Source organism: Osmerus eperlanus, chromosome 11 (assembly GCF_963692335.1).
Source record: "Osmerus eperlanus chromosome 11, fOsmEpe2.1, whole genome shotgun sequence".
NCBI classification, from domain to species: Eukaryota; Metazoa; Chordata; class Actinopteri; order Osmeriformes; family Osmeridae; genus Osmerus; species Osmerus eperlanus.
The window spans coordinates 640,999-659,738 of NC_085028.1; the positions used below are offsets into that span (position 1 = coordinate 640,999).

At 47.9% G+C, this 18,740-nt stretch overlaps 23 non-coding genes across 23 annotated transcripts; all 23 read left to right on the plus strand.

The window, feature by feature from the left end:
• The first annotated feature begins 1,136 nt into the window (after positions 1-1,136).
• On the plus strand, positions 1,137-1,218 carry trnas-gcu (transfer RNA serine (anticodon GCU)). The gene has a single exon. It is a non-coding gene; the product is annotated as a tRNA-Ser (tRNA).
• Positions 1,219-1,444: 226 nt separating this feature from the next.
• On the plus strand, positions 1,445-1,526 carry trnac-gca (transfer RNA cysteine (anticodon GCA)). The gene has a single exon. It is a non-coding gene; the product is annotated as a tRNA-Cys (tRNA).
• Positions 1,527-3,306: 1,780 nt separating this feature from the next.
• trnas-gcu (transfer RNA serine (anticodon GCU)) lies at positions 3,307-3,388 on the plus strand. The gene has a single exon. It is a non-coding gene; the product is annotated as a tRNA-Ser (tRNA).
• A 226-nt stretch (positions 3,389-3,614) lies between these two features.
• trnas-gcu (transfer RNA serine (anticodon GCU)) lies at positions 3,615-3,696 on the plus strand. Its single transcript has one exon. It is a non-coding gene; the product is annotated as a tRNA-Ser (tRNA).
• A 226-nt stretch (positions 3,697-3,922) lies between these two features.
• trnac-gca (transfer RNA cysteine (anticodon GCA)) lies at positions 3,923-4,004 on the plus strand. Its single transcript has one exon. It is a non-coding gene; the product is annotated as a tRNA-Cys (tRNA).
• A 1,780-nt stretch (positions 4,005-5,784) lies between these two features.
• On the plus strand, positions 5,785-5,866 carry trnas-gcu (transfer RNA serine (anticodon GCU)). The gene has a single exon. It is a non-coding gene; the product is annotated as a tRNA-Ser (tRNA).
• Positions 5,867-6,092: 226 nt separating this feature from the next.
• Positions 6,093-6,174, plus strand: trnac-gca (transfer RNA cysteine (anticodon GCA)). Its single transcript has one exon. It is a non-coding gene; the product is annotated as a tRNA-Cys (tRNA).
• Positions 6,175-7,331: 1,157 nt separating this feature from the next.
• On the plus strand, positions 7,332-7,413 carry trnac-gca (transfer RNA cysteine (anticodon GCA)). Its single transcript has one exon. It is a non-coding gene; the product is annotated as a tRNA-Cys (tRNA).
• A 1,157-nt stretch (positions 7,414-8,570) lies between these two features.
• trnas-gcu (transfer RNA serine (anticodon GCU)) lies at positions 8,571-8,652 on the plus strand. Its single transcript has one exon. It is a non-coding gene; the product is annotated as a tRNA-Ser (tRNA).
• A 958-nt stretch (positions 8,653-9,610) lies between these two features.
• On the plus strand, positions 9,611-9,692 carry trnas-gcu (transfer RNA serine (anticodon GCU)). Its single transcript has one exon. It is a non-coding gene; the product is annotated as a tRNA-Ser (tRNA).
• Positions 9,693-10,342: 650 nt separating this feature from the next.
• On the plus strand, positions 10,343-10,424 carry trnas-gcu (transfer RNA serine (anticodon GCU)). The gene has a single exon. It is a non-coding gene; the product is annotated as a tRNA-Ser (tRNA).
• An 856-nt stretch (positions 10,425-11,280) lies between these two features.
• Positions 11,281-11,362, plus strand: trnas-gcu (transfer RNA serine (anticodon GCU)). The gene has a single exon. It is a non-coding gene; the product is annotated as a tRNA-Ser (tRNA).
• Positions 11,363-12,218: 856 nt separating this feature from the next.
• On the plus strand, positions 12,219-12,300 carry trnas-gcu (transfer RNA serine (anticodon GCU)). The gene has a single exon. It is a non-coding gene; the product is annotated as a tRNA-Ser (tRNA).
• A 1,157-nt stretch (positions 12,301-13,457) lies between these two features.
• trnas-gcu (transfer RNA serine (anticodon GCU)) lies at positions 13,458-13,539 on the plus strand. Its single transcript has one exon. It is a non-coding gene; the product is annotated as a tRNA-Ser (tRNA).
• Positions 13,540-14,388: 849 nt separating this feature from the next.
• Positions 14,389-14,470, plus strand: trnas-gcu (transfer RNA serine (anticodon GCU)). Its single transcript has one exon. It is a non-coding gene; the product is annotated as a tRNA-Ser (tRNA).
• Positions 14,471-14,696: 226 nt separating this feature from the next.
• Positions 14,697-14,778, plus strand: trnas-gcu (transfer RNA serine (anticodon GCU)). The gene has a single exon. It is a non-coding gene; the product is annotated as a tRNA-Ser (tRNA).
• A 534-nt stretch (positions 14,779-15,312) lies between these two features.
• On the plus strand, positions 15,313-15,394 carry trnas-gcu (transfer RNA serine (anticodon GCU)). Its single transcript has one exon. It is a non-coding gene; the product is annotated as a tRNA-Ser (tRNA).
• A 226-nt stretch (positions 15,395-15,620) lies between these two features.
• Positions 15,621-15,702, plus strand: trnas-gcu (transfer RNA serine (anticodon GCU)). The gene has a single exon. It is a non-coding gene; the product is annotated as a tRNA-Ser (tRNA).
• A 226-nt stretch (positions 15,703-15,928) lies between these two features.
• trnas-gcu (transfer RNA serine (anticodon GCU)) lies at positions 15,929-16,010 on the plus strand. The gene has a single exon. It is a non-coding gene; the product is annotated as a tRNA-Ser (tRNA).
• Positions 16,011-16,551: 541 nt separating this feature from the next.
• trnas-gcu (transfer RNA serine (anticodon GCU)) lies at positions 16,552-16,633 on the plus strand. Its single transcript has one exon. It is a non-coding gene; the product is annotated as a tRNA-Ser (tRNA).
• An 849-nt stretch (positions 16,634-17,482) lies between these two features.
• On the plus strand, positions 17,483-17,564 carry trnas-gcu (transfer RNA serine (anticodon GCU)). Its single transcript has one exon. It is a non-coding gene; the product is annotated as a tRNA-Ser (tRNA).
• A 541-nt stretch (positions 17,565-18,105) lies between these two features.
• Positions 18,106-18,187, plus strand: trnas-gcu (transfer RNA serine (anticodon GCU)). The gene has a single exon. It is a non-coding gene; the product is annotated as a tRNA-Ser (tRNA).
• A 226-nt stretch (positions 18,188-18,413) lies between these two features.
• On the plus strand, positions 18,414-18,495 carry trnas-gcu (transfer RNA serine (anticodon GCU)). Its single transcript has one exon. It is a non-coding gene; the product is annotated as a tRNA-Ser (tRNA).
• The last annotated feature ends 245 nt before the right edge of the window (positions 18,496-18,740 follow it).

Here is an 18,740-nt window from a genome sequence, read left to right on the forward strand (position 1 = left end):
TCCACCTTTGTCAATTAAAATTCTTCCGTCCCTTACTGCTCCTATTTAGTGCCCCCCTCCACCACTGCCTTTCCAGAAACTCTTTGATTCCTTCCTCAGCTCCTGACTATATTCCTTTTCACAATTGTGCCTGTCGTCACCTGCTTTTCTCCATGTTTTGTGAAATGGAAGGTTCTTTCACCACCGTTGGCCCAGTGCTGTAAATGACGAGGTGGCCGAGTGGTTAAGGCGATTGACTGCTAATCCATTGTGCTCTGCACGCGTGAGTTCGAATCTCATCCTCGTCGGCAAGTTATCTTTATGACATGTCCACCTTTGTCAATTGAAATTCTTCTGTCCCTTACTGCTCCTATTTAGTGCCCCCCTCCACCACTGCCTTTCCAGCAACTCTTTGATTCCTTCCTCAGCTCCTGACTATATTCCTTTTCACAATTGTGCCTGTCGTCACCTGCTTTTCTCCATGTTTTGTGAAATGGAAGGTTCTTTCACCACCGTGGGCCCAGTGCTGTATATGATGAGGTGGCCGAGTGGTTAAGGCGATGGACTGCTAATCCATTGTGCTCTGCATGCGTGAGTTCGAATCTCATCCTCGTCGGCAAGTTATAGTCATGACATGTCCACCTTTGTCAATTGAAATTCTTCTGTCCCTCAACCCTTACTGCTCCTATTTAGTGCCCCCCTCCACCACTGCCTTTCCAGCAACTCTTTGATTCCTTCCTCAGCTCCTGACTATATTCCTTTTCACAATTGTGCCTGTCGTCACCTGCTTGTCTCCATGTTTTGTGAAATGGAAGGTTCTTTCACCACCGTGGGCCCAGTGCTGTAAATGACGAGGTGGCCGAGTGGTTAAGGCGATGGACTGCTAATCCATTGTGCTCTGCACGCGTGACTTCGACTCTCATCCTTGTCAGCAAGTTATCGTCATGACATGTCCACCTTTGTCAATTGAAATTCTTCTGTCCCTTACTGCTCCTATTTAGTGCCCCCCTCCACCACTGCCTTTCCAGCAACTCTTTGATTCCTTCCTCAGCTCCTGACTATATTCCTTTTCACAATTGTGCCTGTCGTCACCTGCTTTTCTCCATGTTTTGTGAAATGGAAGGTTCTTTCACCACCGTGGGCCCAGTGCTGTAAATGACGAGGTGGCCGAGTGGTTAAGGCGATGGACTGCTAATCCATTGTGCTCTGCACGCGTGAGTTCGACTCTCATCCTCGTCGGCAAGTTATCGTTATGACATGTCCACCTTTGTCAATTGAAATTCTTCTGTCCCTTACTGCTCCTATTTAGTGCCCCCCTCCACCATTGCCTTTCCAGCAACTCTTTGATTCCTTCCTCAGCTCCTGACTATATTCCTTTTCACAATTGTGCCTGTCGTCACCTGCTTTTCTCCATGTTTTGTGAAATGGAAGGTTCTTTCACCACCGTGGGCCCAGTGCTGTAAATGACGAGGTGGCAGAGTGGTAAAGGCAATGGACTGCAAATCCATTGTGCTCTGCACGCGTGAGTTCGAATCTCAACTTTGTTGGCAAGGTATCGTCATGACATGTCCACCTTTGTCAATTAAAATTCTTCCGTCCCTTACTGCTCCTATTTAGTGCCCCCCTCCACCACTGCCTTTCCAGAAACTCTTTGATTCCTTCCTCAGCTCCTGACTATATTCCTTTTCACAATTGTGCCTGTCGTCACCTGCTTTTCTCCATGTTTTGTGAAATGGAAGGTTCTTTCACCACCGTTGGCCCAGTGCTGTAAATGACGAGGTGGCCGAGTGGTTAAGGCGATTGACTGCTAATCCATAGTGCTCTGCACGCGTGAGTTCGAATCTCATCCTCGTCGGCAAGTTATCTTTATGACATGTCCACCTTTGTCAATTGAAATTCTTCTGTCCCTTACTGCTCCTATTTAGTGCCCCCCTCCACCACTGCCTTTCCAGCAACTCTTTGATTCCTTCCTCAGCTCCTGACTATATTCCTTTTCACAATTGTGCCTGTCGTCACCTGCTTTTCTCCATGTTTTGTGAAATGGAAGGTTCTTTCACCACCGTGGGCCCAGTGCTGTATATGATGAGGTGGCCGAGTGGTTAAGGCGATGGACTGCTAATCCATTGTGCTCTGCATGCGTGAGTTCGAATCTCATCCTCGTCGGCAAGTTATAGTCATGACATGTCCACCTTTGTCAATTGAAATTCTTCTGTCCCTCAACCCTTACTGCTCCTATTTAGTGCCCCCCTCCACCACTGCCTTTCCAGCAACTCTTTGATTCCTTCCTCAGCTCCTGACTATATTCCTTTTCACAATTGTGCCTGTCGTCACCTGCTTGTCTCCATGTTTTGTGAAATGGAAGGTTCTTTCACCACCGTGGGCCCAGTGCTGTAAATGACGAGGTGGCCGAGTGGTTAAGGCGATGGACTGCTAATCCATTGTGCTCTGCACGCGTGACTTCGACTCTCATCCTTGTCAGCAAGTTATCGTCATGACATGTCCACCTTTGTCAATTGAAATTCTTCTGTCCCTTACTGCTCCTATTTAGTGCCCCCCTCCACCACTGCCTTTCCAGCAACTCTTTGATTCCTTCCTCAGCTCCTGACTATATTCCTTTTCACAATTGTGCCTGTCGTCACCTGCTTTTCTCCATGTTTTGTGAAATGGAAGGTTCTTTCACCACCGTGGGCACAGTGCTGTAAATGACGAGGTGGCCGAGTGGTTAAGGCGATGGACTGCTAATCCATTGTGCTCTGCACGCGTGAGTTTGAATCTCATCCTCTTAGGCAAGTTATCTTTATGACATGTCCACCTTTGTCAATTGAAATTCTTCTGTCCCTTACTGCTCCTATTTAGTGCCCCCCTCCACCACTGCCTTTCCAGCAACTCTTTGATTCCTTCCTCAGCTCCTGACTATATTCCTTTTCACAATTGTGCCTGTCGTCACCTGCTTTTCTCCATGTTTTGTGAAATGGAAGGTTCTTTCACCACCGTGGGACCAGTGCTGTAAATGACGAGGTGGACGAGTGGTAAAGGCAATGGACTGCTAATCCATTGTGCTCTGCATGCGTGAGTTCGAATCTCAACTTCGTTGCCAAGTTGTCGTCATGACATGTCCACCTTTGTCAATTAAAATTCTTCTGTCCCTCAACCCTTACTGCTCCTATTTAGTGCCCCCCTCCACCACTGCCTTTCCAGAAACTCTTTGATTCCTTCCTCTGCTCATGACTATATTCCTTTTCACAATTGTGCCTGTCGTCACCTGCTTGTCTCCATGTTTTGTGAAATGGAAGGTTCTTTCACCACCGTGGGCCCAGTGCTGTAAATGACGAGGTGGCCGAGTGGTTAAGGCGATGGACTGCTAATCCATTGTGCTCTGCACGCGTGAGTTCGACTCTCATCCTCGTCGGCAAGTTATCGTTATGACATGTCCACCTTTGTCAATTGAAATTCTTCTGTCCCTTACTGCTCCTATTTAGTGCCCCCCTCCACCATTGCCTTTCCAGCAACTCTTTGATTCCTTCCTCAGCTCCTGACTATATTCCTTTTCACAATTGTGCCTGTCGTCACCTGCTTTTCTCCATGTTTTGTGAAATGGAAGGTTCTTTCACCACCGTGGGCCCAGTGCTGTAAATGACGAGGTGGCCGAGTGGTTAAGGCGATGGACTGCTAATCCATTGTGCTCTGCACGCGTGAGTTCGACTCTCATCCTCGTCGGCAAGTTATCGTTATGACATGTCCACCTTTGTCAATTGAAATTCTTCTGTCCCTTACTGCTCCTATTTAGTGCCCCCCTCCACCATTGCCTTTCCAGCAACTCTTTGATTCCTTCCTCAGCTCCTGACTATATTCCTTTTCACAATTGTGCCTGTCGTCACCTGCTTTTCTCCATGTTTTGTGAAATGGAAGGTTCTTTCACCACCGTGGGCCCAGTGCTGTAAATGACGAGGTGGCAGAGTGGTAAAGGCAATGGACTGCAAATCCATTGTGCTCTGCACGCGTGAGTTCGAATCTCAACTTTGTTGGCAAGGTATCGTCATGACATGTCCACCTTTGTCAATTAAAATTCTTCCGTCCCTTACTGCTCCTATTTAGTGCCCCCCTCCACCACTGCCTTTCCAGAAACTCTTTGATTCCTTCCTCAGCTCCTGACTATATTCCTTTTCACAATTGTGCCTGTCGTCACCTGCTTTTCTCCATGTTTTGTGAAATGGAAGGTTCTTTCACCACCGTTGGCCCAGTGCTGTAAATGACGAGGTGGCCGAGTGGTTAAGGCGATTGACTGCTAATCCATTGTGCTCTGCACGCGTGAGTTCGAATCTCATCCTCGTCGGCAAGTTATCTTTATGACATGTCCACCTTTGTCAATTGAAATTCTTCTGTCCCTTACTGCTCCTATTTAGTGCCCCCCTCCACCACTGCCTTTCCAGCAACTCTTTGATTCCTTCCTCAGCTCCTGACTATATTCCTTTTCACAATTGTGCCTGTCGTCACCTGCTTTTCTCCATGTTTTGTGAAATGGAAGGTTCTTTCACCACCGTGGGCCCAGTGCTGTATATGATGAGGTGGCCGAGTGGTTAAGGCGATGGACTGCTAATCCATTGTGCTCTGCATGCGTGAGTTCGAATCTCATCCTCGTCGGCAAGTTATAGTCATGACATGTCCACCTTTGTCAATTGAAATTCTTCTGTCCCTCAACCCTTACTGCTCCTATTTAGTGCCCCCCTCCACCACTGCCTTTCCAGCAACTCTTTGATTCCTTCCTCAGCTCCTGACTATATTCCTTTTCACAATTGTGCCTGTCGTCACCTGCTTGTCTCCATGTTTTGTGAAATGGAAGGTTCTTTCACCACCGTGGGCCCAGTGCTGTAAATGACGAGGTGGCCGAGTGGTTAAGGCGATGGACTGCTAATCCATTGTGCTCTGCACGCGTGACTTCGACTCTCATCCTTGTCAGCAAGTTATCGTCATGACATGTCCACCTTTGTCAATTGAAATTCTTCTGTCCCTTACTGCTCCTATTTAGTGCCCCCCTCCACCACTGCCTTTCCAGCAACTCTTTGATTCCTTCCTCAGCTCCTGACTATATTCCTTTTCACAATTGTGCCTGTCGTCACCTGCTTTTCTCCATGTTTTGTGAAATGGAAGGTTCTTTCACCACCGTGGGCACAGTGCTGTAAATGACGAGGTGGCCGAGTGGTTAAGGCGATGGACTGCTAATCCATTGTGCTCTGCACGCGTGAGTTTGAATCTCATCCTCTTAGGCAAGTTATCTTTATGACATGTCCACCTTTGTCAATTGAAATTCTTCTGTCCCTTACTGCTCCTATTTAGTGCCCCCCTCCACCACTGCCTTTCCAGCAACTCTTTGATTCCTTCCTCAGCTCCTGACTATATTCCTTTTCACAATTGTGCCTGTCGTCACCTGCTTTTCTCCATGTTTTGTGAAATGGAAGGTTCTTTCACCACCGTGGGACCAGTGCTGTAAATGACGAGGTGGACGAGTGGTAAAGGCAATGGACTGCTAATCCATTGTGCTCTGCATGCGTGAGTTCGAATCTCAACTTCGTTGCCAAGTTGTCGTCATGACATGTCCACCTTTGTCAATTAAAATTCTTCTGTCCCTCAACCCTTACTGCTCCTATTTAGTGCCCCCCTCCACCACTGCCTTTCCAGAAACTCTTTGATTCCTTCCTCTGCTCATGACTATATTCCTTTTCACAATTGTGCCTGTCGTCACCTGCTTGTCTCCATGTTTTGTGAAATGGAAGGTTCTTTCACCACCGTGGGCCCAGTGCTGTAAATGACGAGGTGGCCGAGTGGTTAAGGCGATGGACTGCTAATCCATTGTGCTCTGCACGCGTGAGTTCGACTCTCATCCTCGTCGGCAAGTTATCGTTATGACATGTCCACCTTTGTCAATTGAAATTCTTCTGTCCCTTACTGCTCCTATTTAGTGCCCCCCTCCACCATTGCCTTTCCAGCAACTCTTTGATTCCTTCCTCAGCTCCTGACTATATTCCTTTTCACAATTGTGCCTGTCGTCACCTGCTTTTCTCCATGTTTTGTGAAATGGAAGGTTCTTTCACCACCGTGGGCCCAGTGCTGTAAATGACGAGGTGGCAGAGTGGTAAAGGCAATGGACTGCAAATCCATTGTGCTCTGCACGCGTGAGTTCGAATCTCAACTTTGTTGGCAAGGTATCGTCATGACATGTCCACCTTTGTCAATTAAAATTCTTCCGTCCCTTACTGCTCCTATTTAGTGCCCCCCTCCACCACTGCCTTTCCAGAAACTCTTTGATTCCTTCCTCAGCTCCTGATTATATTCCTTTTCACAATTGTGCCTGTCGTCACCTGCTTTTCTCCATGTTTTGTGAAATGGAAGGTTCTTTCACCACTGTTGGCCCAGTGCTGTAAATGACGAGGTGGCCGAGTGGTTAAGGCGATTGACTGCTAATCCATTGTGCTCTGCACGCGTGAGTTCGAATCTCATCCTCGTCGGCAAGTTATCTTTATGACATGTCCACCTTTGTCAATTGAAATTCTTCTGTCCCTTACTGCTCCTATTTAGTGCCCCCCTCCACCACTGCCTTTCCAGCAACTCTTTGATTCCTTCCTCAGCTCCTGACTATATTACTTTTCACAATTGTGCCTGTCGTCACCTGCTTTTCTCCATGTTTTGTGAAATGGAAGGTTCTTTCACCACCGTGGGCCCAGTGCTGTATATGATGAGGTGGCCGAGTGGTTAAGGCGATGGACTGCTAATCCATTGTGCTCTGCATGCGTGAGTTCGAATCTCATCCTCGTCGGCAAGTTATAGTCATGACATGTCCACCTTTGTCAATTGAAATTCTTCTGTCCCTCAACCCTTACTGCTCCTATTTAGTGCCCCCCTCCACCACTGCCTTTCCAGCAACTCTTTGATTCCTTCCTCAGCTCCTGACTATATTCCTTTTCACAATTGTGCCTGTCGTCACCTGCTTGTCTCCATGTTTTGTGAAATGGAAGGTTCTTTCACCACCGTGGGCCCAGTGCTGTAAATGACGAGGTGGCCGAGTGGTTAAGGCGATGGACTGCTAATCCATTGTGCTCTGCACGCGTGACTTCGACTCTCATCCTTGTCGGCAAGTTATCGTCATGACATGTCCACCTTTGTCAATTGAAATTCTTCTGTCCCTTACTGCTCCTATTTAGTGCCCCCCTCCACCACTGCCTTTCCAGCAACTCTTTGATTCCTTCCTCAGCTCCTGACTATATTCCTTTTCACAATTGTGCCTGTCGTCACCTGCTTTTCTCCATGTTTTGTGAAATGGAAGGTTCTTTCACCACCGTGGGCCCAGTGCTGTAAATGACGAGGTGGCAGAGTGGTAAAGGCAATGGACTGCAAATCCATTGTGCTCTGCACGCGTGAGTTCGAATCTCAACTTTGTTGGCAAGGTATCGTCATGACATGTCCACCTTTGTCAATTAAAATTCTTCCGTCCCTTACTGCTCCTATTTAGTGCCCCCCTCCACCACTGCCTTTCCAGAAACTCTTTGATTCCTTCCTCAGCTCCTGATTATATTCCTTTTCACAATTGTGCCTGTCGTCACCTGCTTTTCTCCATGTTTTGTGAAATGGAAGGTTCTTTCACCACTGTTGGCCCAGTGCTGTAAATGACGAGGTGGCCGAGTGGTTAAGGCGATTGACTGCTAATCCATTGTGCTCTGCACGCGTGAGTTCGAATCTCATCCTCGTCGGCAAGTTATCTTTATGACATGTCCACCTTTGTCAATTGAAATTCTTCTGTCCCTTACTGCTCCTATTTAGTGCCCCCCTCCACCACTGCCTTTCCAGCAACTCTTTGATTCCTTCCTCAGCTCCTGACTATATTACTTTTCACAATTGTGCCTGTCGTCACCTGCTTTTCTCCATGTTTTGTGAAATGGAAGGTTCTTTCACCACCGTGGGCCCAGTGCTGTATATGATGAGGTGGCCGAGTGGTTAAGGCGATGGACTGCTAATCCATTGTGCTCTGCATGCGTGAGTTCGAATCTCATCCTCGTCGGCAAGTTATAGTCATGACATGTCCACCTTTGTCAATTGAAATTCTTCTGTCCCTCAACCCTTACTGCTCCTATTTAGTGCCCCCCTCCACCACTGCCTTTCCAGCAACTCTTTGATTCCTTCCTCAGCTCCTGACTATATTCCTTTTCACAATTGTGCCTGTCGTCACCTGCTTGTCTCCATGTTTTGTGAAATGGAAGGTTCTTTCACCACCGTGGGCCCAGTGCTGTAAATGACGAGGTGGCCGAGTGGTTAAGGCGATGGACTGCTAATCCATTGTGCTCTGCACGCGTGACTTCGACTCTCATCCTTGTCGGCAAGTTATCGTCATGACATGTCCACCTTTGTCAATTGAAATTCTTCTGTCCCTTACTGCTCCTATTTAGTGCCCCCCTCCACCACTGCCTTTCCAGCAACTCTTTGATTCCTTCCTCAGCTCCTGACTATATTCCTTTTCACAATTGTGCCTGTCGTCACCTGCTTTTCTCCATGTTTTGTGAAATGGAAGGTTCTTTCACCACCGTGGGCACAGTGCTGTAAATGACGAGGTGGCCGAGTGGTTAAGGCGATGGACTGCTAATCCATTGTGCTCTGCACGCGTGAGTTCGAATCTCATCCTCGTCGGCAAGTTATAGTCATGACATGTCCACCTTTGTCAATTGAAATTCTTCTGTCCCTCAACCCTTACTGCTCCTATTTAGTGCCCCCCTCCACCACTGCCTTTCCAGAAGCTCTTTGATTCCTTCCTCTGCTCATTACTATATTCCTTTTCACAATTGTGCCTGTCGTCACCTGCTTGTCTCCATGTTTTGTGAAATGGAAGGTTCTTTCACCACCGTGGGCCCAGTGCTGTAAATGACGAGGTGGCCGAGTGGTTAAGGCGATGGACTGCTAATCCATTGTGCTTTTCTCCATGTTTTGTGAAATGGAAGGTTCTTTCACCACCGTGGGCCCAGTGCTGTAAATGATGAGGTGGCCGAGTGGTTAAGGCGATGGACTGCTAATCCATTGTGCTCTGCACGCGTGAGTTTGAATCTCATCCTCGTCGGCAAGTTATCTTTATGACATGTCCACCTTTGTCAATTGAAATTCTTCTGTCCCTTACTGCTCCTATTTAGTGCCCCCCTCCACCACTGCCTTTCCAGCAACTCTTTGATTCCTTCCTCAGCTCCTGACTATATTCCTTTTCACAATTGTGCCTGTCGTCACCTGCTTGTCTCCATGTTTTGTGAAATGGAAGGTTCTTTCACCACCGTGGGCCCAGTGCTGTAAATGACGAGGTGGCCGAGTGGTTAAGGCGATGGACTGCTAATCCATTGTGCTCTGCACGCGTGACTTCGACTCTCATCCTTGTCGGCAAGTTATCGTCATGACATGTCCACCTTTGTCAATTGAAATTCTTCTGTCCCTTACTGCTCCTATTTAGTGCCCCCCTCCACCACTGCCTTTCCAGCAACTCTTTGATTCCTTCCTCAGCTCCTGACTATATTCCTTTTCACAATTGTGCCTGTCGTCACCTGCTTTTCTCCATGTTTTGTGAAATGGAAGGTTCTTTCACCACCGTGGGCACAGTGCTGTAAATGACGAGGTGGCCGAGTGGTTAAGGCGATGGACTGCTAATCCATTGTGCTCTGCACGCGTGAGTTCGAATCTCATCCTCGTCGGCAAGTTATAGTCATGACATGTCCACCTTTGTCAATTGAAATTCTTCTGTCCCTCAACCCTTACTGCTCCTATTTAGTGCCCCCCTCCACCACTGCCTTTCCAGAAGCTCTTTGATTCCTTCCTCTGCTCATTACTATATTCCTTTTCACAATTGTGCCTGTCGTCACCTGCTTGTCTCCATGTTTTGTGAAATGGAAGGTTCTTTCACCACCGTGGGCCCAGTGCTGTAAATGACGAGGTGGCCGAGTGGTTAAGGCGATGGACTGCTAATCCATTGTGCTTTTCTCCATGTTTTGTGAAATGGAAGGTTCTTTCACCACCGTGGGCCCAGTGCTGTAAATGATGAGGTGGCCGAGTGGTTAAGGCGATGGACTGCTAATCCATTGTGCTCTGCACGCGTGAGTTTGAATCTCATCCTCGTCGGCAAGTTATCTTTATGACATGTCCACCTTTGTCAATTGAAATTCTTCTGTCCCTTACTGCTCCTATTTAGTGCCCCCCTCCACCACTGCCTTTCCAGCAACTCTTTGATTCCTTCCTCAGCTCCTGACTATATTCCTTTTCACAATTGTGCCTGTCGTCACCTGCTTTTCTCCATGTTTTGTGAAATGGAAGGTTCTTTCACCACCGTGGGCCCAGTGCTGTGAATGACGAGGTGGCCGAGTGGTTAAGGCGATGGACTGCTAATCCATTGTGCTCTGCACGCGTGAGTTTGAATCTCATCCTCGTCGGCAAGTTATAGTCATGACATGTCCACCTTTGTCAATTGAAATTCTTCTGTCCCTCAACCCTTACTGCTCCTATTTAGTGCCCCCCTCCACCACTGCCTTTCCAGCAACTCTTTGATTCCTTCCTCAGCTCCTGACTATATTCCTTTTCACAATTGTGCCTGTCGTCACCTGCTTTTCTCCATGTTTTGTGAAATGGAAGGTTCTTTCACCACCGTGGGACCAGTGCTGTAAATGACGAGGTGGCCGAGTGGTAAAGGCAATGGACTGCTAATCCATTGTGCTCTGCATGCGTGAGTTCGAATCTCAACTTCGTTGGCAAGTTATCGTCATGACATGTCCACCTTTGTCAATAAAAATTCTTCTGTCCCTCAACGCTTACTGCTCCTATTTAGTGCCCCCCTCCACCACTGCCTTTCCAGAAACTCTTTGATTCCTTCCTCAGCTCATGACTATATTCCTTTTCACAATTGTGCCTGTCGTCACCTGCTTGTCTCCATGTTTTGTGAAATGGAAGGTTCTTTCACCACCGTGGGCCCAGTGCTGTAAATGACGAGGTGGCCGAGTGCTTAAGGCGATGGACTGCTAATCCATTGTGCTCTGCACGCGTGACTTCGACTCTCATCCTTGTCGGCAAGTTATCGTCATGACATGTCCACCTTTGTCAATTGAAATTCTTCTGTCCCTTACTGCTCCTATTTAGTGCCCCCCTCCACCACTGCCTTTCCAGCAACTCTTTGATTCCTTCCTCAGCTCCTGACTATATTCCTTTTCACAATTGTGCCTGTCGTCACCTGCTTTTCTCCATGTTTGGTGAAATGGAAGGTTCTTTCACCACCGTGGGCCCAGTGCTGTAAATGATGAGGTGGCCGAGTGGTTAAGGCGATGGACTGCTAATCCATTGTGCTCTGCACGCGTGAGTTCGAATCTCATCCTCGTCGGCAAGTTATAGTCATGACATGTCCACCTTTGTCAATTGAAATTCTTCTGTCCCTCAACCCTTACTGCTCCTATTTAGTGCCCCCCTCCACCACTGCCTTTCCAGCAACTCTTTGATTCCTTCCTCAGCTCCTGACTATATTCCTTTTCACAATTGTGCCTGTCGTCACCTGCTTTTCTCCATGTTTTGTGAAATGGAAGGTTCTTTCACCACCGTGGGCCCAGTGCTGTAAATGACGAGGTGGCCGAGTGGTTAAGGCGATGGACTGCTAATCCATTGTGCTCTGCACGCGTGAGTTTGAATCTCATCCTCTTAGGCAAGTTATCTTTATGACATGTCCACCTTTGTCAATTGAAATTCTTCTGTCCCTTACTGCTCCTATTTAGTGCCCCCCTCCACCACTGCCTTTCCAGCAACTCTTTGATTCCTTCCTCAGCTCCTGACTATATTCCTTTTCACAATTGTGCCTGTCGTCACCTGCTTTTCTCCATGTTTTGTGAAATGGAAGGTTCTTTCACCACCGTGGGACCAGTGCTGTAAATGACGAGGTGGCCGAGTGGTAAAGGCAATGGACTGCTAATCCATTGTGCTCTGCATGCGTGAGTTCGAATCTTAACTTCGTTGCCAAGTTGTCGTCATGACATGTCCACCTTTGTCAATTAAAATTCTTCTGTCCCTCAACCCTTACTGCTCCTATTTAGTGCCCCCCTCCACCACTGCCTTTCCAGAAACTCTTTGATTCCTTCCTCTGCTCATGACTATATTCCTTTTCACAATTGTGCCTGTCGTCACCTGCTTGTCTCCATGTTTTGTGAAATGGAAGGTTCTTTCACCACCGTGGGCCCAGTGCTGTAAATGACGAGGTGGCCGAGTGGTTAAGGCGATGGACTGCTAATCCATTGTGCTCTGCACGCGTGAGTTCGACTCTCATCCTCGTCGGCAAGTTATCGTTATGACATGTCCACCTTTGTCAATTGAAATTCTTCTGTCCCTTACTGCTCCTATTTAGTGCCCCCCTCCACCATTGCCTTTCCAGCAACTCTTTGATTCCTTCCTCAGCTCCTGACTATATTCCTTTTCACAATTGTGCCTGTCGTCACCTGCTTTTCTCCATGTTTTGTGAAATGGAAGGTTCTTTCACCACCGTGGGCCCAGTGCTGTAAATGACGAGGTGGCAGAGTGGTAAAGGCAATGGACTGCTAATCCATTGTGCTCTGGACGCGTGAGTTCGAATCTCATCCTCGTCGGCAAGTTATCTTTATGACATGTCCACCTTTGTCAATTGAAATTCTTCTGTCCCTTACTGCTCCTATTTAGTGCCCCCCTCCACCACTGCCTTTCCAGCAACTCTTTGATTCCTTCCTCAGCTCCTGACTATATTCCTTTTCACAATTGTGCCTGTCGTCACCTGCTTTTCTCCATGTTTTGTGAAATGGAAGGTTCTTTCACCACCGTGGGCCCAGTGCTGTGAATGACGAGGTGGCCGAGTGGCTAAGGCGATGGACTGCTAATCCATTGTGCTCTGGACGCGTGAGTTCGAATCTCATCCTCGTCGGCAAGTTATAGTCATGACATGTCCACCTTTGTCAATTGAAATTCTTCTGTCCCTCAACCCTTACTGCTCCTATTTAGTGCCCCCCTCCACCACTGCCTTTCCAGAAACTCTTTGATTCCTTCCTCTGCTCATGACTATATTCCTTTTCACAATTGTGCCTGTCGTCACCTGCTTGTCTCCATGTTTTGTGAAATGGAAGGTTCTTTCACCACCGTGGGCCCAGTGCTGTAAATGACGAGGTGGCCGAGTGGTTAAGGCGATGGACTGCTAATCCATTGTGCTCTGCATGCGTGATTTCGACTCTCATCCTCGTCAGCAAGTTATCGTCATGACATGTCCACCTTTGTCAATTGAAATTCTTCTGTCCCTTACTGCTCCTATTTAGTGCCCCCCTCCACCACTGCCTTTCCAGAAACTCTTTGATTCCTTCCTCAGCTCCTGACTATATTCCTTTTCACAATTGTGCCTGTCGTCACCTGCTTTTCTCCATGTTTTGTGAAATGGAAGGTTCTTTCACCACCGTGGGCCCAGTGCTGTAAATGACGAGGTGGCCGAGTGGTTAAGGCGATGGACTGCTAATCCATTGTGCTCTGCACGCGTGAGTTCGACTCTCATCCTCGTCGGCAAGTTATCGTCATGACATGTCCACCTTTGTCAATTGAAATTCTTCTGTCCCTTACTGCTCCTATTTAGTGCCCCCCTCCACCACTGCCTTTCCAGCAACTCTTTGATTCCTTCCTCAGCTCCTGACTATATTCCTTTTCACAATTGTGCCTGTCGTCACCTGCTTTTCTCCATGTTTTGTGAAATGGAAGGTTCTTTCACCACCGTGGGCCCAGTGCTGAAAATGACGAGGTGGCCGAGTGGTTAAGGCGATGGACTGCTAATCCATTGTGCTCTGCACGCGTGAGTTCGAATCTCATCCTATTAGGCAAGTTATCTTTATGACATGTCCACCTTTTTTAATTGAAATTCTTCTGTCCCTTACTGCTCCTATTTAGTGCCCCTCTCCACCACTGCCTTTCCAGAAACTCTTTGATTCCTTCCTCAGCTCCTGACTATATTCCTTTTCACAATTGTGCCTGTCGTCACCTGCTTTTCTCCATGTTTTGTGAAATGGAAGGTTCTTTCACCACCGTGGGCCCTGCCCTGAAAATGACGAGGTGGCCGAGTGGTTAAGGCGATGGACTGCTAATCCATTGTGCTCTGGACGCGTGAGTTCGAATCTCATCCTCGTCGGCAAGTTATAGTCATGACATGTCCACCTTTGTCAATTGAAATTCTTCTGTCCCTCAACCCTTACTGCTCCTATTTAGTGCCCCCCTACACCACTGCCTTTCCAGCAACTCTTTGATTCCTTCCTCAGCTCCTGACTATATTCCTTTTCACAATTGTGCCTGTCGTCACCTGCTTTTCTCCATGTTTTGTGAAATGGAAGGTTCTTTCACCACCGTGGGCCCAGTGCTGTAAATGACGAGGTGGCCGAGTGGTTAAGGCGATGGACTGCTAATCCATTGTGCTCAGCACGCGTGAGTTCGAATCTCATCCTTGTCGGGAAGTTGTCGTCATGACATGTCCACCTTTGTCAATTGAAATTCTTCTGTCCCTTACTGCTCCTATTTAGTGCCCCCCTCCACCACTGCCTTTCCAGAAACTCTTTGATTCCTTCCTCAGCTCCTGACTATATTCCTTTTCACAATTGTGCCTGTCGTCACCTGCTTTTCTCCATGTTTTGTGAAATGGAAGGTTCTTTCACCACCGTGGGCCCAGTGCTGTAAATGACGAGGTGGCCGAGTGGTTAAGGCGATGGACTGCTAATCCATTGTGCTCTGCACGCGTGAGTTCGAATCTCATCCTCGTCGGCAAGTTATCTTTATGACATGTCCACCTTTGTCAATTGAAATTCTTCTGTCCCTTACTGCTCCTATTTAGTGCCCCCCTCCACCACTGCCTTTCCAGCAACTCTTTGATTCCTTCCTCAGCTCCTGACTATATTCCTTTTCACAATTGTGCCTGTCGTCACCTGCTTTTCTCCATGTTTTGTGAAATGGAAGGTTCTTTCACCACCGTGGGCCCAGTGCTGTAAATGATGAGGTGGCCGAGTGGTTAAGGCGATGGACTGCTAATCCATTGTGCTCTGCACGCGTGAGTTTGAATCTCATCCTCGTCGGCAAGTTATCTTTATGACATGTCCACCTTTGTCAATTGAAATTCTTCTGTCCCTTACTGCTCCTATTTAGTGCCCCCCTCCACCACTGCCTTTCCAGCAACTCTTTGATTCCCACCTCAGCTCCTGACTATATTCCTTTTCACAATTGTGCCTGTCGTCACCTGCTTTTCTCCATGTTTTGTGAAATGGAAGGTTCTTTCACCACCGTGGGCCCAGTGCTGTGAATGACGAGGTGGCCGAGTGGTTAAGGCAATGGACTGCTAATCCATTGTGCTCTGCACGCGTGAGTTCGACTCTCATCCTCGTCAGCAAGTTATCGTCATGACATGTCCACCTTTGTCAATTGAAATTCTTCTGTCCCTTACTGCTCCTATTTAGTGCCCCCCTCCACCACTGCCTTTCCAGAAACTCTTTGATTCCTTCCTCAGCTCCTGACTATATTCCTTTTCACAATTGTGCCTGTCGTCACCTGCTTTTCTCCATGTTTTGTGAAATGGAAGGTTCTTTCACCACCGTGGGCCCAGTGCTGTAAATGACGAGGTGGCCGAGTGGTTAAGGCGATGGACTGCTAATCCATTGTGCTCTGCACGCGTGAGTTCGACTCTCATCCTCGTCGGCAAGTTATCGTTATGACATGTCCACCTTTGTCAATTGAAATTCTTCTGTCCCTTACTGCTCCTATTTAGTGCCCCCCTCCACCATTGCCTTTCCAGCAACTCTTTGATTCCTTCCTCAGCTCCTGACTATATTCCTTTTCACAATTGTGCCTGTCGTCACCTGCTTTTCTCCATGTTTTGTGAAATGGAAGGTTCTTTCACCACCGTGGGCCCAGTGCTGCAAATGACGAGGTGGCCGAGTGGTTAAGGCGATGGACTGCTAATCCATTGTGCTCTGCACGCGTGAGTTTGAATCTCATCCTCGTCGGCAAGTTATCTTTATGACATGTCCACCTTTGTCAATTGAAATTCTTCTGTCCCTTACTGCTCCTATTTAGTGCCCCCCTCCACCACTGCCTTTCCAGCAACTCTTTGATTCCCACCTCAGCTCCTGACTATATTCCTTTTCACAATTGTGCCTGTCGTCACCTGCTTTTCTCCATGTTTTGTGAAATGGAAGGTTCTTTCACCACCGTGGGCCCAGTGCTGTGAATGACGAGGTGGCCGAGTGGTTAAGGCAATGGACTGCTAATCCATTGTGCTCTGGACGCGTGGGTTCGAATCTCATCCTCGTCGGCAAGTTATAGTCATGACATGTCCACCTTTGTCAATTGAAATTCTTCTGTCCCTCAAGCCTTACTGCTCCTATTTAGTGCCCCCCTCCACCACTGCCTTTCCAGAAACTCTTTGATTCCTTCCTCTGCTCATGACTATATTCCTTTTCACAATTGTGCCTGTCGTCACCTGCTTGTCTCCATGTTTTGTGAAATGGAAGGTTCTTTCACCACCGTGGGCCCAGTGCTGTAAATGACGAGGTGGCCGAGTGGTTAAGGCGATGGACTGCTAATCCATTGTGCTCTGCACGCGTGAGTTCGACTCTCATCCTCGTCAGCAAGTTATCGTCATGACATGTCCACCTTTGTCAATTGAAATTCTTCTGTCCCTTACTGCTCCTATTTAGTGCCCCCCTCCACCACTGCCTTTCCAGAAACTCTTTGATTCCTTCCTCAGCTCCTGACTATATTCCTTTTCACAATTGTGCCTGTCGTCACCTGCTTTTCTCCATGTTTTGTGAAATGGAAGGTTCTTTCACCACCGTGGGCCCAGTGCTGTAAATGACGAGGTGGCCGAGTGGTTAAGGCGATGGACTGCTAATCCATTGTGCTCTGCACGCGTGAGTTCGACTCTCATCCTATTAGGCAAGTTATCTTTATGACATGTCCACCTTTTTTAATTGAAATTCTTCTGTCCCTTACTGCTCCTATTTAGTGCCCCCCTCCACCACTGCCTTTCCAGCAACTCTTTGATTCCTTTCTCAGCTCCTGACTATATTCCTTTTCACAATTGTGCCTGTCGTCACCTGCTTTTCTCCATGTTTTGTGAAATGGAAGGTTCTTTCACCACCGTGGGCCCAGTGCTGAAAATGACGAGGTGGCCGAGTGGTTAAGGCGATGGACTGCTAATCCATTGTGCTCTGGACGCGTGAGTTCGAATCTCATCCTCGTCGGCAAGTTATAGTCATGACATGTCCACCTTTGTCAATTGAAATTCTTCTGTCCCTCAACCCTTACTGCTCCCATTTAGTGCCCCCCTCCACCACTGCCTTTCCAGCAACTCTTTGATTCCTTCCTCAGCTCCTGACTATATTCCTTTTCACAATTGTGCCTGTCGTCACCTGCTTTTCTCCATGTTTTGTGAAATGGAAGGTTCTTTCACCACCGTGGGCCCAGTGCTGTAAATGACGAGGTGGCCGAGTGGTTAAGGCGATGGACTGCTAATCCATTGTGCTCAGCACGCGTGAGTTCGAATCTCATCCTTGTCGGGAAGTTATCTTTATGACATGTCCACCATTGTCAATTGAAATTCTTCTGTCCCTTACTGCTCCTATTTAGTGCCCCCCTCCACCACTGCCTTTCCAGAAACTCTTTGATTCCTTCCTTAGCTCCTGACTATATTCCTTTTCACAATTGTGCCTGTCGTCACCTGCTTTTCTCCATGTTTTGTGAAATGGAAGGTTCTTTCACCACCGTGGGCCCAGTGCTGTGAATGACGAGGTGGCCGAGTGGTTAAGGCAATGGACTGCTAATCCATTGTGCTCTGGACGCGTGGGTTCGAATCTCATCCTCGTCGGCAAGTTATAGTCATGACATGTCCACCTTTGTCAATTGAAATTCTTCTGTCCCTCAAGCCTTACTGCTCCTATTTAGTGCCCCCCTCCACCACTGCCTTTCCAGAAACTCTTTGATTCCTTCCTCTGCTCATGACTATATTCCTTTTCACAATTGTGCCTGTCGTCACCTGCTTGTCTCCATGTTTTGTGAAATGGAAGGTTCTTTCACCACCGTGGGCCCAGTGCTGTAAATGACGAGGTGGCCGAGTGGTTAAGGCGATGGACTGCTAATCCATTGTGCTCTGCACGCGTGAGTTCGACTCTCATCCTCGTCAGCAAGTTATCGTCATGACATGTCCACCTTTGTCAATTGAAATTCTTCTGTCCCTTACTGCTCCTATTTAGTGCCCCCCTCCACCACTGCCTTTCCAGAAACTCTTTGATTCCTTCCTCAGCTCCTGACTATATTCCTTTTCACAATTGTGCCTGTCGTCACCTGCTTTTCTCCATGTTTTGTGAAATGGAAGGTTCTTTCACCACCGTGGGCCCAGTGCTGTAAATGACGAGGTGGCCGAGTGGTTAAGGCGATGGACTGCTAATCCATTGTGCTCTGCACGCGTGAGTTTGAATCTCATCCTCGTCGGCAAGTTATCTTTATGACATGTCCACCTTTGTCAATTGAAATTCTTCTGTCCCTTACTGCTCCTATTTAGTGCCCCCCTCCACCACTGCCTTTCCAGCAACTCTTTGATTCCTTCCTCAGCTCCTGACTATATTCCTTTTCACAATTGTGCCTGTCGTCACCTGCTTTTCTCCATGTTTTGTGAAATGGAAGGTTCTTTCACCACCGTGGGCCCAGTGCTGTAAATGATGAGGTGGCCGAGTGGT